We start from the raw sequence: 19,883 nt of genomic DNA, 5'->3' as shown, positions 1-19,883 counted from the left end.
TGCGGCATATGGAGGTTCCCAGGCTAGGGGTTGAATCAGAGCAGTAGCTTCTGGCCTATGCCACCGCCACAGCAATGCCAGGTCCAAGCTGCATCTATGACCTACACCCTAGCTCACGGCAACACCAGATCCATAACCCACAAGTGAGGCCAGGCATCAAATCTGTGTCCTCATGGATGCTAGTTATTTCCACTGAGCCATGACGGGAACTCCTGTATTTAAATTTTTTTTGAAGTTGATACAGTTTTAGTTTCAGTGATTCATCAGTCGCCTATTTCCTGGTTTTCATTGGTAAGATTTCAGAAGTTAACCAAGAATTTTTTATATTAGATATTTTACATAGTTTCTCTTTAAGAATTCTTTTTTATAGTTAATTCTGTTTCAACTCAGGTTTACTTTGATTTTCTTTACTCATATCTTTAACTGATTTTGGTGTATAACAAATCAGTTCTTTTATAATATGATTGCCTCCAATCTGTGTGTTTAAATTTTTTTTTTTCTGGAGTTTCTGTTGTGGCTCAGGAGTAATGAACCCAATTAGTATCCATGAGGATGTGGGCTCGATCCCTGGCCTCACTCATTGGGTTAAGGATCTGGCGTTGCCATGAACTGTGGTATTGGTTGCAGATGCAGTTCAGATCCTGCATTGCTATGGCTGTGGTGTAGATTGGCAGCTGCAGCTCTGACCCGACTCCTAGTCTGGGAGCCTCTGTATGCCATGGGTGCAGCCCTAAAAAGAAAAAAAATTTTTTTTTCTTATTTTCCCACCTCCCCCAGCTGCTCAGAAAGAATCAGAGTCAGTATAATTTCTGAATCTTTATGTATCAGGGAATAGCTGTCTGTAGCCTCATGAGTGAAAAATAGTGTATATCCGTGTATGATTTTGAAGTCATAGCATTTTCCTCTCAAAATTTATTTCCAGTGACTTTTGACATTTAAATTTGAGCAATAGAAAATATGGCTGGCAATGTTACTCTGTGTTTACATTTTTAGAGAACTGCCAAACTGTTTTCTAAAGTCACTGTACCATTTTACAGTTCCATCAGCAATGTACAAGGGTTCTAATTTTCCCCCATCCTCATCAAAACTTGTTACAGTCTTTTTTTAAACTATAGCCATCCTATTGGGTGTGAGGGGGTAGCTCAATGTGGTTCTCATTGGCATATGCTAATGATGTTAAGCATATTTATTGGCACACTAGATTGTTTTCTTTGGAGAAAAGTCTGTTCAGATCCTTTGCCCATTTTTCAGTTGGGTTATTTGTTGAGTTGTAAGTGTGGTTTATATACTGTGGATACAAGTCTCTTAACAGGTATATATGATTTGCAAATATTTTCTCATAGACTGTGAATTTTTCCACTTTCTTCTTAGTGTCTTTTGAAGCACATGTTTTAATTTTTTATGGAGTCCAGTTTACCTATTTTGTCTTTCATTGTTTCTGTTGATCTCTATGTCTAACCATATGCAAATGCCATGCAGTCTTGATTATGATAGCTTTGTGGCACATTTTAACATTAGGAAGTGTGGGTCCTCTAACTTCTTTTATAAGATTGTTTTGGCTCCTCTGGATTCCTAGAATTTTCAAACAATCAGCTTTTTAATTTCTGTAAAAATAAAAGGCAGCTAGGATTTTGTTAGCTATTTCATTGAATTTATAGACCAATTTGTAGATAATTTCATACTTAACAATATTGTCTTCCAATCCATGAACATGGAATGTCTTTCCATTTACTTAGGTCCTCACCTTATTTCAATAATGGGTGTAGTTTTCAGTGGTCAAATACTGAACTTAAAAAAAAACTTACTAAATATTTAATTTATTTATTGTAGGATTGTAAATGAGTTGTTTATAAAATAATTACATTTCTCCTCACCCTTCGTGCTATTGTTGTCTTATATTCTGCTTTTCCATATGATATAAACCCTACAGCACAGTACCATTATTTTTGTTTTAAATGTCAGTTGTGTTTCACAGAAATTAAGGGGAAAATGCTAGTCTTTATATTTACTCAAATATTTACCACTTCCAGTGTTATTTATTCCTTTGTGTCAACACAACTCTTCCTCTGCTGTATCATTTCCTTCACCTTAAAGAAACTTCCTTTAGCATTTCTTATGGTGCAAGTCTACCTGAGTACAAATTCTCTTAATTTTCCTTTATCTGAAAATGTGTATCTCATTCTCATTTTCAAGAGACATATTCACTAGTTAAAGAATTTTAGGTAGACCTTTTAAATGGATTTGTTCAGCATTTTAAAGAGGACATTCCCTTGTGTCCTATTCTTCATTGTTTATGATAGAAAGTCAGACATCATTTTTACCCTTGTTTTTCTATGTTTAATGTCCTTTTTTCTTCTATAGCTCTTTTAAAAATATTCTCTTTAGTCATTTGATTGCTATATATCCAGGTTTGCTTTTGCTCTCCTTTGAGTTTATGCTACTTGTGGTTTGCTTGGCTTCTGGGATCTGTAGGTTTCTGTTTATCACCAATTTGAGGAACTTTCAGCTATTATGTCTTCAAATATTTTTGACCCTCGTTTTCCTTGTTTATAGGATGTTGCTTTTACTTAAGGTTATTGTTCTATTCCCAAGACATGACATTTCTGGAGTTCTCTACAAGCCTCAGCACTGGCTGGCCTAGAAATTCAACATCTCTCAGCTCCATGTGAACTTTCTTGTCCCTTGTCAGCTCTCAGTCCTATATCATTTCCTCTTTGCTTGCTTTGTGGCATCTCATCCTGTGTGTGTGTGTATATATATATATATATATATATATATATAGCCCAGCCTTGTTCGAGTAACCCATGGGGCATCTCAAGGAGATTTCAGGATCTCTCCTCTGTACAGCTACTTCTCTTTTTAAAAATTTATTTATTTATTTTTGTCTTTTCTAGGGCCTCACCTGTGGCATATGGAGGTTCCCAGGCTAGAGGTCTAATTGGAGCTGTAGCCGCTGGCCTACGCCAGAGCCAGGGCAATTCGGGATCCAGGCTGCATCTGCGACCTACACCACAGCTCAGGGCAACGCCGGATCCCCAACCCGCTGAGCAAGGCCAGAGTTGGAACCTGCAAACTCATGGTTCCTAGTGGGATTCGTTAACCACTGAGCCATGACAGGAACTCCGCAGTTACTTCTTTTGAACAATGAAGCACAAATTCCAGTAGCTTCAGTAGCTTCCAACTGTGACTTCAGCTTCATTAGCTCAATGAGACTTCATGTTCTGCTTAGTCTTCACTATTCTACTCAGTTATCTGGAAATTGGCCCCAGGCAGCAATCTAGGGAAAATATGAAGTTATCTCATGCATTTTCCTTCTCTTGAGGTTCACGGTCTTGCATTGCTTATGGTTCAATACCAAAAGTAGTTGCTTTGCATACTTTGTCCAAGTTTAGAGTTATTTAGGGTGGTTTACTCTGTCATGGCCAGAAATGGAACCTGCCTTTTCTTGTTAAATACTTTACAGTATGCAAAATATGGAGTCAGATACATCTAATCTCAGTAAGGTTATTTAAATGCCACAGGAATAATGCAGTAACATAACATTTATTTTTATTTTATTTTGTTTTGTTTTATTTTATTTTATTTTTAGAGCCACACGTGTGGCATATGGAGGTTCCCAGGATAAGGGTTCAATTGGAGCTACAGCTGCAGGCCTACGCCACAGCCATAGCAACGCAGGGTCTGAGCCACATCTGCTACCTACACCACAGCTCACAGCAACACCAGAGCCTTAACCCATTGAGCAAAGCCAGATATTGAATCCACAACCTCATGATTCCTGGTTGGGTTCGTTTCCACTCTGCCACAATGGGAACTCCAAGTAATATAACATTTTTTCCCCCTACGGAGATTGAAATCTTTTTTTTTTTTTCTTTTCATTTTTTTTCATTATAGCTAGTTTACAGTATTCTGTCAATTTTCTACTGTACAGCATGGTAACCCAGCAAGTAACATAATATTTAAAAACAAGTAAGGTGATCTCGATATAACTCCTCTAGCCACTGAGCTATATTTAAAACAAAAAAACAAACAGGGAGTTCCCATCGTGGTGCAGCGGTTAACAAATCCGACTAGGAACCATGAGGTTGGGGGTTCGATCCCTGCCCTTGCTCAGTGGGTTGGGGACCTGGTGTTGCCATGAGCTGTGGTGTGGGTTGCAGACGTGGCTCGGATCCAGTGTTGCTGTGGCTCTGGCGTAGGCCACTGGCTACAGCTCCGATTAAACCCCTAGCCTGGGAACCTCCATATGCCGCAGGAGTGGCCCTAGAAAAGGCAAAAAAAAAAAAAAAAAAAAAAAAAAAAGACAAAAAACAAACAACAACAACAACAACAAAAAAAAACCAAAACACCATGTTTTTGGGAGTTCACGTAGGGACACAGTAGAAACAATCCGATTAGGAGCAATGAGGTTGCGTGTTTAATCCTTGGCCTCACTCAGTGGGTTAAGGAGCCAGCGTTGCCGTGCGCTGTGATTTAGGTTGCAGATGTGGCTGGCTCAGATCTGATGCTCTGTGGCTGTGGCATAGGCTGGCAGGTGTATCTCTGAATGGACCCCTAGCCTGGGAACCTCCATGTGCTGGGAGTGCAGCCCTAAAAAGCAAAACAAAAAACAAAAACAAAAACATGTTTTGGGGCTATCCCAGTCCATGAGCCACTAGTGGCAGCCTCTTTTAAACTTTGGATTTTGGCTTTGCCGCCTAAGTCTAAGACTCAGTTTCTTTATTTATCAAGTGAGAATAATGACACTTAACTCTGAAGGCTATTGTAAGCGTTAAGCGAGATAAATACAAACAATACTTGGTGCATAATATTCATCCAATAAGTGGATGCTCACCTCGTAGCTCTTTTATCTGTAGGTTCTGGATCCACCACCGTCTTAACTGAGTGAGTTAAGTCTGGTGACCGGGTCCATTGACTGCCTTTCTCAAAGAGAGTGCTGAGACCAGACCTCCCATGCTGCTTCTTTCTTTTTAATCAGCCAAAACATAAATCAAGCCCCCATCATGCTTTTGGCTTTCTTATTCTTGAACTGGCTGCTCTACATTGCCTCACCTCCCAAACTCGTTTGCTATTCTCTCCAGAACTGCTGCTCCATAGCCAATGACACCTATCTCCATATTTTCAACCTGTTGCCTGAATATTCCCTCTTCTTCCTGGCCTTTCATGACATCTGCCTCTTTCCTGAGAAGACCTGAAGCTCTCCTAAGTGGCTGTGGCTGTTTACTTTCACAAACCCTGCCTACCTTAAGACCAGAAGATAGGGCTGGTCTTCCTAAGTTACCATTGTCACCTCCGTTTTGCCAACGTCTTGTAAAAGCCCTCTCCGTTGAGACTTGGTCCCTTGAGGTTTTATTACCTTCTATCCTATTGCTTGTTATCATACACTATTGTTCCCAACTACTTCCTCTGCCATTCATCTAAATTGTTGGCACCTGCCTAATCTACTCCATTTCAGTTCCTCCCAGGATGGTGGCTTAGATGATCATTCTATGCTATTGACTCTGAGCTCCTTAATCTCCTAACCAGTCATGATTTCCTCCTCCTCTCCACTTCTACCATGTGCTCTCCCATCGTTATTACTTCTGATTGATCCACTTACAAAATGACCACTTCATACACCACTATCTGTAACCATAATCTCCTTCTCTTATAGTTGTGTGTTTAACACTCCCCTTCTAGAATTTTCTTTTCGAAGCACGTAATCTGCCAACTCTTCTGACTTCTTTTTTCCTTCATTTCCCTCTTTATCTTTGGTTTAGAGTTAAAGCTCATAATTTCAAAAACACTCCTTCCTGTAGCCCAAATTCTTTCACTTCTGTTTTGTTCATCACCTTGGTCTGGCACATTCCCTGATCCTAGATGAATCCCCTTATCCATTCCTTCCACATCTGCACCAAGTGCTGCAAGAGAAAGTCACGCGATAGGTCGCAATGGCTCAGCTACCAAATTATAATGTACGCAGCCACTCTCCGCAATGGCTATGTCAGACCTCCTGCTTTCCTTCCTCCCACTCTGAAGTTTTGAACAACTGGAATAATGCAATCTGGGCCCTGCATTCTATGAAATGTAGATAGTGGCTTTTGGGCTAAGGCTAGGGGTGAATGTCTAGCTTCTGTTCATAAACTGGGGGAAATGTGTATCGATCCTCCAGTCCCAGTTCTCAAGTGAGCAACATTTTCAGTGCCGTTTTGCAGAGCGACCCCAGTTCTGGCTTATCACATTCAGTCTAATGGTTTCAGCTTTCTCACCACAGGGCACTAGAACCCCAGCCACGAGGCCCACATCTCATCTGGGTCCTCTGCTATCTTCCTGACTTTAGTTCCTACTAAACACTATGGGTACCTTCTCTGGTTTTCACTCCTTAAGATCTCTCTCCCCCCAGCTCCCTCCTTCCCTCCCCCTCCCTCCTTCTCTCTCTCTCTTTCTCTCCTTCCCTCTCCCTCCTCCTCCCTCCCCCTTTGTCTTTGTTTCTGTGGTTTTAAATATATTTATAATTATTTTGGCTGCTCCCCTGGCAAATAGAAATTCCCAGGTCAAGGATCAAACCTGAGCCACAGCAGTGACAACAAGCCCAGGAGAGACTATGCTGGATCCTTAATTGCTAGACAACTGGAACACCAATATATATTCATAATTTTTTATGTAGCAGTGATATTCCTTTGGAATAGGAGGAAATGAGTTGTGGTTTGTGCATTTTCCTATCTTGACCTAGAAATCTAAACCTCTCTTTTGTAGCAGATGTACTTTTATTTGTAACATGTAATTTTACATTTGTTGGTGTGATTATGTGATTAATGTCTGTGTCCCCCATTAGACTCAAAGCTTTGTTGAGGCAGACACTGTGTCTACTTTTGCTTACTATGTGTCCCCAGCCCAAGGCACAATTCTGGTATTTTATGGACATTCACTAGTCGATCAAGTGAATATGTTATTTTTATTATTACACATGCAACAACGTTTTTTAGCTTCCCAGACCATTTGCTGTTCTTCCAAAACTTAATTCCAAAACTTTCCCTCCCCTAAGACTCAGGCTGTTTGGATGAAACCATTCTCATCTCTGCTTGACAGCTTCAGACTTTACTCCATATTAGTCACTTACAATTGGAAAAATTCACTGTCATTTTCTGAAACCACCCTTGAATCATTTAGCATGCCTTTGGCTTCAATGAACAGAAACCTAGTTTAATTTGCTTTAAAAGATAGGGAAGTTTATAACTCACATAAAATTTAAGACCCAAGGCAGCTTTAGGCATATTTATTGGGGCTAATTTTATTAGTCCACAGTTCCTGTGGTCTCTGTCCTCCTGTCTCTATTGGCTTTGGTAGCAGGGGCCAAGATGCTACAGCATCCAGCAGAGGAAGAGGGGCTGGGTTTTGTTTACGTGCCTCTTTTCTGCAGCATTGAAAAACGTTTCCAGAAGCTCCCCAGCAGACTTTCTGTCATTCCACCAAGACTAGATTACAAGCCTCGTCCTAAACCAATTCTTGATAGTGAACTTGGGATTACCATGTTTAGTTTAGTCCAATCACTGGGATGGATTGGAAGTTGAGGGACTCAGCCATTTTGAGCTCCATGTCTCTATATTTAAAATTTCATTTGGGGAGTTCCTGTTGTGGCTCAGTGATAATGAACCTGACTAGTATCCATGGGCATGTGAGTTTGATCCCTGGCCCTGCTAGTGTTACCGTGAGCTGTGGTGTAGATCACAGACACAGCTTGGATCCTATGTTGCTGTGTCTATGGTGTAGGCTTGCAGCTGCAGCTCCAATTCAACCCCAGTCCTGGCAACTTCCATAGGCCACAGGTGCTGCCCTAAAAAGGCAAATATATATATATATATATATAAAATTTATAATCCCAATTCTTTTCTTTTTACTTTTTTGTTACTCTTTATTATAGGATATTCAGTATAGTTCCTTGTGCTATACAGTAGGATCTTGTTGTTTGTCCTATATATTAGTCGTTTATCCTATATGTAATAGTTTGCCTCTGCTATTCCCAAACTTTCAGTCCATTCCTCCCTCCACTCTTAGCAACTACATGTTGCTGCCCTCTATGTCTTTGAGTCTGTTTCTGCTTTGTAGGTAAGTTTATTTGTATTTTGTTTTATTTTTATTTTTTGGAAATACTTATTTTTATTTTTTTATTGTTGTTTCCCCAATACAATTTCTTGTGTTGTATTTTAGATTCCTCATGTAAGTGATAGCATATTGTATTTGTCTCTCTCTTTCTGTCTTACTTCACTTAATATGAGAATACCTAGGTCCATCCATGTAGCTGCAAATGGCTTTATTTCATTCTTTTTAATGACCTTTGTATATACATAACACATCTATTCACTGTTGATGGGCATTTAGGTTATTTCCATGTCTTGACTATTGTACATAGTGTTGCAATGAGCATTGGGATGCATGTATCTTTTCAAATTATAGTTTTTTCCAGGTATATGCTCAGGAGTGGGATTACAGGATCATTTGGTGACTCCATGTTTAGTCTTTTGAGGAAACTCCATGCTATTTTCCGTAGTGGCTGTACCAATTTATGTGGAATTCCAATTCTGATTATACCTCCTCTTCTTCTATTTTTCTCATTTCTTGACCTTCCTTCAATCTCATCTTTGTCTTTATTGAATCCCATAAGCCTGTCAGTACAACTCAATTTTACTAAAACATCAGCCCTCAACTGGCAGCACTATCTCCCTTCCTAATCTAATGATCGTTCCCATAAGACTCTTCAGCACACTCAATTCCTTCACCATGACCATGATTTACCCAAAACATCCAGGTCAATCCTCACTCATTCCTAGAGGACTTCAACAACTGGCTTCCTGCATTCTTTTTGTCAGCTTGCCAAGCCTTGCTGGGAAAAATGGCATAGTTCTTTAAGCTTGTGTTACTACTGTAAATTCATAGAAGTTAACTGGATGTGCCATGCAGATAAGGTAGGTTGTGTCCTGGTTCTCTAATTCACTGGGCTGTGCGACCTTAGACAAGCATTTAACCTCTCTGATTCCCAGTTACTTAATCTCTAAAATGAGAGCAATAGAACCTACATCAAGAGATTGTTTTCGGGAGTTCTCATCATGGCTCAGCGGTTAAAGAATCTGACTAGGAACCATGAAGTTGTAGGTTCGATCCCTGGCCTTGCTCAGTGGATTAAGGATCTGGCGTTGCCATGAGCTGTGGTGTAGGTCAAAGATGTGGCTCGGATCCCACATTGCTGTGGCTCTGGCATAGGCTGGCAGCTACAGCTCCGTTTAGACCCCTAGCCTGGGAACCTCCATATGCCACGGGGGCAGCTCTAGAAAAGGCAAAAAGACACACACACACACACACAAATCAATGTGTGTAAAAGAATTTGTCCACTGGCTGGCACACAGTACTCAGTGGTAGCCCTATTTCAGTGGAAAACCCTAAACATTGCTCTTCTCCTTATATCCTCCACCTTGAATCTGCTTTTCTTCTTCATTAGCTGCTGCTGCTACTGCTGCTGCTTCTTCATCATCATCGTTTTCTTCTTCTCCTTCTCCTCCTTCTCCTTCTTTCTTCTTTTGTCTTTTAAGGGCTGCACCTGTGGCATGTGGAAGTTCCCAGCCAGCCTACATCACAGCTCATGGCAATGCAAGATCCTTAACCCACTGAGTAAGGCCAGGGATCAAACCTGCAACCTCATGGATACTAGTCAGGTTCATTAGCGCTGAGCCATAACAAGAACTCCTCCTCCTCATTGGCTTCTACTCTTAACAATTGTCTTGACTTTATGGAGTTTTGGGGCCAACATTTCATCTCCAAATACTCAAGGAACTGTATTCATGTTACATACCCTAAATAGCGCATTTGTGACAGATGAAAATATCCAGTGTTTACTCTATCGAATTAGATTTTTTTTTAAAATGTTCATTCCATGAAATTAGGGAAAGATAAGGGGGCGGGAATCACAATTACAGTCATTTGGAAATGAGGCTAAGTATTTGCTTGTGATGGTTGGTGAAAAACAAATCCTCTGGTATTCCAAATCTGCCTGAAGGAGACTTGGGAATCAGGAGACATCCAAACGAAAAGATTCATTTAGCTCTGATAATTAGCACCATAAACAAAAAACAGATGAATAAGCTGGCTTTATTTGTAAATAACCACTTACGGTCCAAATAATTTCCCCTCTGTGACAGAGACTTCCTTGCTCAGTATTGCAACATCTCTCAAATATAAACAGTAAAACCAAGTGGCTACAGACAATGATCAATGTGTTTTATGATAGCAATACAGAGGAAGAACAAACATTCCCTTACTAACTAAACACAGCCAACCAAGCAAAGTCATTTTAACCTTTCTTGTGTTGGGATCGGAATATAATAAATGTGTTTTTCAACATATACACAAACTGAACTTCTCTGAGCAATTCTAACATCAAATTAAATTTCTTTTCCCTGAAATAAGCTTGGAATTAGGAGAAAACATTTGAATGATGTTATTTGCTTGTGGATATTTATCCTAGTAGATAAGTTCACTAAGAATCTTGGTTTAAAAATCTAAGATAGGGAATTTTAACAAAGGAAGCTTGCAGATTCAAACTCCTTTGAAAAGTCATTTGCTCAACAACTTTCGTTCCCCCCTCAAGACTATCCATTTTATTTGTATTCTCCCAGTTGAATATATGGCCTTCCAAAGCCACTGGTCTTTATGGGGTTTTGAGGAGGAATGACACCTCGGGTGCTTTCTGAACTATGAGTAGATTGGCAAAGTGAAAGTAAGCTGGTTGTGAGTCAAACACGCTACCCTTTAGGAGTTTAGATAATTTAGAGATTACCTACCTTCCATACAAATTTCACGTGCAATGGCAATGATCTAGAATTGTCTATACAGATTTGACGGGGCTTTCTGCTTTTGTAGTAGATAACTGTAACCCCAGTTTCTTTTCTTTGGCTTTTCTTTATTCAGTCAATAGATGTAGCGTTTCCTTTCCTTTTCATTCATTTCTCATGTTTTCCAAAGAGATCACCTGAAATTGAGAAGGGAAAATAAACTTGAATTGACATCACATATCAATGTATTGAGTTATGTATTTCAGTATATCTTAGTGTATTGAAATGTGTTCCTGGGAAGTTCCCACTGTGGCTTAGTGGCAGTGAGCCTGACTAGTATCCATGAGGACACAGGTTTGATCCCTGGCCCTGATCAGTGGATTAAAGGATCTGGCGTGGCCGTGAGCTGTGGCATAGGTGTAGGCCAGAAACTGTAGCTCCGATTTGACCTCTAGCCAGGGAACTTCCATATGCTGTAGGTGTGGCCCTAAAAAGCAAAAAAAAAAAAAAAAAAAAAGAAAGAAAGAAAGAAAGAAAAAGAAATGTGTTCCTAATGATGATCTATTCATTAGGATTCTAAGTAACAAGACCCAAACTCTAATTAAATGTAAACGAAATAGGTGGATTTGTTTGAATGATGTTAGGGAATCTCATGGGATTCAAGGGCAATACAATGGCATGTTTTAGGAGTAGACTGAGCAGGAACTGCTCTGTACATCTTTTCTCCATATTCTCACAGCACATCTGCTTTATTCTTTACTTTTACTGGATTACTCTGCTCTTCGGATCACATAGCTGGACTGGTTGGAAAAAAAAGGGGGAATTCCTAGAACATGTATTGGGTTGGGTGGTCCACTGTAAATATTTATTGTCTACTACAAATCATGATAAAAATAATTTGTAGAAATATCTTCACACAATAAATTCTGTATATTTTTAGTAGATCATTGGGCCTTGTTACCCGAGAGCAGGGCCACAAAAGCTTTGTTCTTTAGGCATTTCGGTGCTGATCATTCTCCCTCTCCCCACCCTCCTACCCATGATCTACCTTTCTCTGCACTGTTGTTTACCCTAGAAGCCTGCCCTCTTCCCTCTGTATCGCCAAGGGTACTTTGCCACCTGATTTCCAGTTGGGTTTAGCTGATGGAGATCAAAGGGGGATGAGAAGAAGGTCAGAGTATCTACCCCTTGATCCTTGCTGCTTTGGTGCTATATCTTTGGCAATAGCTGTGACTGTCCATGAATTCAGCTTCTTACTGTGGACTCTATTCTCACTGAGCTCCATCCAGAAACACTGTTTCCTCCCTTTGTTCCTCAGGCCGCTAATGTTTCCTTGTTGGTGCTAACTTCAGAGTAGCTCAAAATTCACTAATGCTGGAGTTCCCGTCGTGGCGCAGTGGTTAACGAATCCGACTAGGAACCATGAAGTTTCGGGTTCGGTCCCTGCCCTTGCTCAGTGGGTTAACGATCCGGCGTTGCCGTGAGCTGTGATGTAGGTTGCAGACGTGGCTCAGATCCCAAGTTGCTGTGGCTCTGGCGTAGGCTGGTGGCTACAGCTCCGATTAGACCCCTAGCCTGGGAACCTCCATATGCCGCGGGAGCGGCCCAAGAAATAGAAAAAAGACAAAAAAAAAAAAATCACTAATGCTGCCTGTATATTTAGAAATGGTGCTTTCATTGGAGTTCCCATTGTGGCTCAGAGATAACAAACCCAAATAGTATCTATGAGAATGAGGGTTCGGTCCCTGGCCTCGCTCAGTGGGTTGAGGATCTGTTGCTGCCGTAAGCTGTGGTGTGGTTTGCATGCAGATGCGGCTCAGATCCTACATTGCAGTGGCTGTGGTGTAGGCTGGCAGCTGCATCTCCAATTTGACCTCTAGCCAGGGAACCTCCATATGCCCTAAAAAGCAAAAAAAAAAAAAAAAAAAAATAGTGCTTTCATTAAAATGTGTTCATTTGAGCTACTGGGGAGAAATCTGTTTATTGTTAGGACTCTGACTGGTATTTGGTACCAAAAGTAGTCCCAGAATCAAAGCTCATTGTGGAAATTCTTGGAAGAGATTGCTCTCTTTTTATTTTTTTATTTTGAGATGGCTCTCTTATTAAATGAAAATAGGAGTTCCCTTCGTGGTGCCGAGGAAACTAATCCGACTAGAATCCATGAGGATGCAGGTTCGATCCCTGGCCTCACTCAGTGGGTCGGGGATCTGATATTGCCATGAGCTGTGGTGTAAGTAACAGATGCAGCTTGGATCCCACCATTGCTGTGGCTGTGGTGTAGACTGGCAGCTGTAGCTCCAATTCGACCCCTAGTCTGGGAACTTTCATATGCTGCAGGTGCAGCTCTTAAAAAAGCAGTAACAATAATAATAATAACTTCTTAGGTTGAACATAGGGTGGGGAATGAGAAGATAACAAGACGTTGTATTGCAGTGGCATCGAGATTACTAAACGTATCATCAGTGGACTCTCTGACTGCAGCTGCTACTTCAAATGTGATATTTCTGCTAGAGAAGATTGACACATTTCCTGATTTTTGATATAAAACTGTTTCCTCAGCAAAGGGTTTTTATTCCATCCTAAGTAGTGATTACACTTAATAGCAGTTTACATTCACCTGGTAGGACAAACAACTCCCCTTCACTGTCTTAACTTCGTACTGTGTTGACTCACTTGCTTTCCATGATCATGTAGCCTGGAGAAACTCAGGTATCTTGATATATTCAAAAACATCATGCTAATTGATTATACGTATGAGATCATGCAATTTAACCCAGTAGACAGGACGGAAAAAGATCCTACATGCCTTAGTAAGTTATATGCATGCCAAATGGTGGAAATAAACTCTGGCTCTTCCTTTGGCCGGCCTGGGACTTAGAAAGAACAGGATTGGTGACATGGAGCTATGTGGGTGAAGCTCTCAGAATGGCCAAAGCTTGTGAAGCAATTTGTATCCCATCAGATGGTAGCCAGTAGAGGAAGATCTCAACAGTCACATGGCCAAGAGGACCCATGCCATGAATGTCAGTCTCTTCCCTGCAAATGGCTTGTTTGATGGGCTTATGCACAGGGTGACCACGCTGGCAAGGATGGAGGCTATGCATGGCCTCAGGAATGTGGACTTGCCCTTACCAAAATTAATTTGGCTGTTACTCTAATGATTGTCTACCTGGTCAACAAGCAAGGCCAAAGCTAAGGCCTTGCTATGGCACCATTGCCTAAGGGGACCTGCCGTCACCATCTTAGGGGATGCAGCATTTTATCCTCAAGGAAATACATACAAATGCCTGACACAGATGTGCTTCACTCTGATAGCACTACTCAGTGTTTTATAACTTGCCTTATCCATTGTCATGCCATTCCATGCAACATTTCTTCTAAGAAATGGTGAAAGAAGTAGATCAAAGGGTATGTGCCCAAGAAATTCACTGGTGTGACATGTCTAGAGGCAGCAAATGGCCTGCTGAAGGGAGGCGTTTATTTCATTCTGTTCTGGTTCATCATCAGTTTTCATCTTTTCCCAGTGTGTTCATAGACTTTAATAAGAAGTGGACAAGCTGAATGGGGAGCTGCTGGCCAGATGTCATTGTATTCCAGAAGTGTTTAACAGAATTAAAAAAAAAATCTAGGGCAAATTTTAATTATTTTGAACTCTATTAACTGTCCAGAAATAGCCATCACTCTTTGTAATTGGATGTTTCTCACCAGGTTTCCTGGAGGCAGTGACTCCTACATCTTGAAGATGAGCAAAGAAGTTACCAAAGAAGTGGATGGAAGAAAAGGTTGTTACCAAAGAAGTCAATGGTGGATGGAGGGGCACCTTTGGAGATATGTGAGCAGATCCTGGCAAGTGTGTTTTATGAAGCATGGGTGGAACAGACAATTTAATTAATTAATGTATTATTATTTTTTCCTCTTTTTTGGCTGCCTCGCTGCATATGGAGTTCCCTGCCAGGGATCCCATCTGAGCCACAATTGTGACCTAAGCAACAGCTATGGCAATGCCTGTATCTAACCCACAGTGCCAGGCCAGGGAGTGAACCTGTGTCCTAGAGCTCCCAAGATACCACGGATCCCCTTGTGCCACAGCAGGAACTCCTGGAATGAACAATTTAGATATCAAGGTGGGCTTTGCAAAGTGCAGTATTCAATAATTGTTTATCAAGTGAATGAATTAAAGACTTTGTCAGGTGCTCTGCTAAAGTGCAGGTAAGAGTTTTCTATTGCCTTTCCCTGGTGAGCTTGTCAAAATCTGTTAAAAGAGAAATGAAATTAGTTTACCACAATCGTTGTTTTCTGTAACTATAATGGCTTTAGTGATCTCTCATTTGTTTCTCAATGGTTACAAGTTGCCTTTTTTCTTTTTCTTTTTTTTTTTTTTTTTTTTTTTGGTCTTTTTGCCTTTTCTTGGGCCACTCCCGCAGCATATGGAGGTTCCCAGGCTAGGGGTTTAATCAGAGCTGTAGCTGCAGTCCTACGCCAGAGCCACAGCAACGCGTGATCCGAGCCACGTCTACGACCTCACAGCTCACAGCAACGTCAGATCCTTAACCCACTGAGCAAGGCCAGGGATCAAACCCGAAATCTCATGGTTCCTAGTTGGATTCGTTAGCCACTGCACCACGATGGGAACTCCTACAAGTTGCCTTTTAAATCAAGATGAATGCTAAAAAATTTGTTAGATTTTGTGGAATCTGTTTTTTTTTCAATATCGGAATTACATTTTTCTTGCTTTTACATTTTTTAAAATTTAAAGATTTAGAGATTTTATCAGTCAGTTTGCTTTGTAATCTGGCATATAATTATCACTTTCCCTCAGCCAATTCTATGTTGATCAGAATTAGGTCCAGAGAGGGAATATTTTGTTGATTAATGGAAAAGTATGGATTGGAGAATGAAATCAAACCTAGCTTTGAAGAATAATTCTCCCACTTACTAGCTTGTGTAACCTCTGAGTTTTATTAAGAGTGTTAAATGTGATAACACCTGTGAAAGCAATAATTCATTTTCCCTTTCTCTCCCTTCTGGGTTGTCAGACCATTTAATTGACTTCCTCTTTTTTTTCCCCTTCAAAAATTCAAAAAACAGGAGTTCCCGTCGTGGTGCAGTGGTTAACGAATCCGACTAGGAACCATGAGGTTGCAGGTTCGGTCCCTGCCCTTGCTCAGTGGGTTAACGATCCGGCGTTGCCGTGAGCTGTGGTGTAGGTTGCAGACGCGGCTCGGATCCCGCGTTGCTGTGGCTCTGGCGTAGGCCGGTGGCTACAGCTCTGATTCGACCCCTAGCCTGGGAACCTCCTTATGCCGCGGGAGCGGCCCAAGAAATAGCAACAACAACAACAACAACAACAACAACAACAAAAGACAAAAAAAAAAAAAATCAAAAAACAATTAAGGAGCGTTATCTCCAGTACCTCATTTCCACATACAGTCTGCTTCATTCTCCATCTTCTATATCAATTCTCTCTGTATTCAGATCCCTTGTAACGTAATCCATTCTCACCCTAGCATCTCACTGCTTGGATTACTTTATAAAGTGTTTCAGTGAGGAATATTGAAATGTGTTTGTTGGAAGTGTTTTAAAAATTCGATAAATCTAGAAATCAATTTAGAAGTGAATTTAAGGCTTTTTGATAAATTGATCATCACCCTATCTGTCAAGATTAAGGATCTGATAGTTTTGCATTCTGTATGTACAGTGACACAACACTCTTTATAACCATAAAGTCAATGCTATTGTCCTCCTTCTACAAGTAGAGAGGTTGTGGCTCAGGGGGATTCTCTAGCTTGTCCTCATTTGTATCTACAAAGTGACAGAGCTGGGATGCAAAGCCAGGTCTTTGCCTGCTGCGCCACGATACCGTCTACCTTATGGCATTCATTCATTTCATGTTTTCTATCTTTACAGTTGCTGTGAATTAGGCATCCGATTTCTTCCTGAGGTTTCTGCGGCTCTTTTTATGGCAGTTCATGGCCTCTACCCCTAATACCAGATTTAATGGATGTTAATAATATGTCATAGTTGCTTCAGACTTTTTTTTTGTGTGTGTGAAAGCCATAACATGCTACAACAGAGAAAAGCCCATCTTTTCCCTCCCTCTTGGGAGCTAGCTCGTGTCCCGAAGTTCTCTTGCCTGTCTTAAATCTTTTTACCACAAATGTGTATCTCCATAAACATAATATTCTAAATATGAATAATATGGTCATTTCCTCATATATGTTTTCATATTTCAAAGAATCAGACATCATTTCAAGATGAACCAGCTCAAGATGAACAAATAAGCAGATGTATCACTTAACAAAAATGTGGGCGGGAACTCGACCAAAAGTATTATATTTAAAACAGATGCTCTACTATCTGGAATAGAAGAGAAAAATTTTTTAATCACAGCCTGAAAAAAGAGAAAATGGTCACTTAAAAAAATGTGTGTTACTTTATATTTCAGGAGGGAGATATGTTACAAATATGTACTTTGGTTGAAATTAATCAAGTATGGAAAAATTGATACGAAAGGAGAAAATGGAAGAAAAAGAAACCCAGTGAGGCTTTCATACGCTTTGCATCCCGAGGACTAGAAGATTTCCTGGCATATTAGTTAATGACTCTAATTGGAGAGATTGATGATGAAACACATCAGTACAGGGTACTTCTCCTTCGTCTAATTAAACTTCCTGAATCATGGAATTTAAATTATACGTGGAGGTGCTCTGTCAAAAGAGGTGCTCCTGCTTCTCCAGTAATTGAAAGCAGCTGGACATTTACCCGATCCACAACATCTGGGAAATTTTCATCTTTTTTTTTTTTTTTTCCAAGAATGTATACACATAAAAGCAAGTTTCCAAAATAGATTTCAAATTTGTCCTCGTTCAAGCATTTTTGTTGATTTTAATTTGTCATTAAAGTTATGTCATAGATGGAGGGGGACCTAGTTTAAGTTTGTACTTCAATGCTTGTGTGTTTACCTGAGCCCTAGGTTTATCCAGCCCTCAGGTCTATGCTTAGGGCATGACATTTCAGGGTTATTTCACATGGGTTTAAGATTCTTTTGTGGAATGCGGCCTCTGAGTGATAGCCCCGGGAGCTAGGTCAGATAAGGATGGAACTCGGGTAAACTCTGCCTCAGAAGCTGAGACTTCCTGGGGCTGTGTTAGCCTTCTGAAACTGATGAAATGCTTCCCAAGATGCTGGCAAGGTTTTGCCAAGGTGGATCCCAGGCTCTGATTTCACTTTTCTCTTTATCTGGAAGAACCCTTCTTTCGAAGTGAGGTGGAAGTTAGTGTAAGACACAGGGGATCTTAAAATATACAGGTATGTAAATATTTTGATTCTTCACTCAAAACATCCATAGGATTTGTATGCGAAATAACTAACTCTCTATACTTAAGCTATAATGTACTGATTTTCAAATATCTCAATGTGTTTGGAATAATTTAGAATAACCCTCTAAACATTTTAGAGTACTTATGCAAAAAAGAAAGTCAAGTTAAATTCTTAAGTCATCAATAGTTATAAATTGGGATATATCCAAAAGACACGTTTGAAATTGCTGTTGGTAAAAATATGATCTTAGGTATTTTTTCTAAAAAGATTAATTAAAAAAAAAAAGTGGCATTGGGAGTTCCCACCATGGCGCAGCGAAAACAAATCTGACTAAGAACCATGAGGTTGAGGGTTTGATCCCTGGCCTTGCTCAGAGGGTCTAGGATCTGGCTTTGCCCTGAGCTATGGCGTAGGTCGCAGATGCGGCTTGGATCTGGTATTGCTATGGCTGTGGTTTAGGCTGGCGGCTACAGCTCTGATTAGACCCCTGGCCCAGGAACTTCCATATGCCGCAGGTGCAGCCCTAAAAAGGCAAAAAGACAAAAAAAAAAAAAAAAAAAAAAAAAGGCATCGAACAACAAAAAGATAGTTAAACACAAACAAACAAAAACACTTGGAGTTTCTTCTGTGGTGCAGTGGGTTAATGATCTGGCTTGTATCTGTGGAGGCACCACCTGGACCAGTGTTGGGTTAAGGATCCAGCACTGCTGCAGCTGTGGTGTAGGTTGTAACTCTGGCTTGGATTTGATCCCTGGCCCAGGAACTTCCATATGCCTAGGGGGTGGCCACAAAAGAGAAAAAACACTCTCCCTGCACAATTGGTAGACTTTTTTTTTTTTTAAGTTATAGTTGATTTACAGTGTTGTGCCAATTTCTGCTGTACAGCACGGTGACCCAGTCATACATGTATATACCTTCTTGTTTTATATTCTTTTCCATCATGGTCTATCTCAGGACACTGGATATAGTTCCTGTGCTGTACAGTAGGGCTCTCTTGTTTATCCATTCTAAATGTAATAGTTTGTATCTACCAACCCCAAACACCTTAACTGGGCATCAGGGATCAATCTGTGTCCCCATGGATACTAGTTGGGTTTATTACCGCTAAGTCACAGCAGGAACTCCTGTGATACATTCTTTTGCTTGAGGTGTATGACAAAGATACACCACCCACAGATAAGTAGTTGGAAAAGGGAGGAGAGTTTTAAGTCATTTCAGCAAACTTTAGAAGTTCCCATCGAGGCTCAGAAGTTAACGAACCCAACTACTGTCCATGAGAATGTGGGTTTTATCCCTGGCTTCATTCAGTCGGTTAAGGATCTGGTGTTGCCATGAGCTGTGGTGAAGATTGCAGATGCAGCTTGGATCTCACGTTGCTGTGGCTGGGGTGTAGGCCAGCACCTGCAGCTCTGATTTGACCCCTAGCCTGGGAACCTCCATATGCCACAGGTGTGGCCCCAAAAAGACAAAAAAAAAAAAAAAAAAAAAAAAAGAAAGAAAGAAAGAAAGAAAAATTTATTCTTCTTTGATACCACAACATTTATAGGTGGTAGTTTCTTAAAGGTTAGTTGCAATGCGAAATCTGAAACTATATCAGATAACTTTCACACTTAGTCCATGAAGAAGCTATTGGTCTCCTTTCCACCTTAAATGGATCTTTTACCCATTCATGATGTTATAGGTGATCTTTAAATTGCTGACACATTTTATTATACAACATCAACACATCCCACCTGTTCACATCAATACCAATCTCAGAAA

The 19,883-nt window shown here is 40.5% G+C and overlaps 1 long non-coding RNA gene across 3 annotated transcripts in view; it reads left to right on the top strand.

Moving 5' to 3' along the window:
• Positions 1-18,349, top strand: part of LOC102160537 — a 92,042-nt gene extending 73,693 nt beyond the window's left edge. For 2 of the 3 annotated variants that reach the window (XR_002338982.1, XR_002338984.1), the window contains exon 3: positions 14,511-14,733. This is a non-coding gene — a long non-coding RNA (uncharacterized LOC102160537). Of the gene's footprint in view, positions 1-14,510; positions 14,734-17,247 lie in introns of those variants that run through there. The other variant, XR_002338983.1, reaches the window with a different exon arrangement.

Source organism: Sus scrofa, chromosome 1 (genome assembly GCF_000003025.6).
Source record: "Sus scrofa isolate TJ Tabasco breed Duroc chromosome 1, Sscrofa11.1, whole genome shotgun sequence".
Lineage (NCBI taxonomy): Eukaryota > Metazoa > Chordata > Mammalia > Artiodactyla > Suidae > Sus > Sus scrofa.
This window is presented reverse-complemented; position numbering and strand designations above follow the sequence as displayed.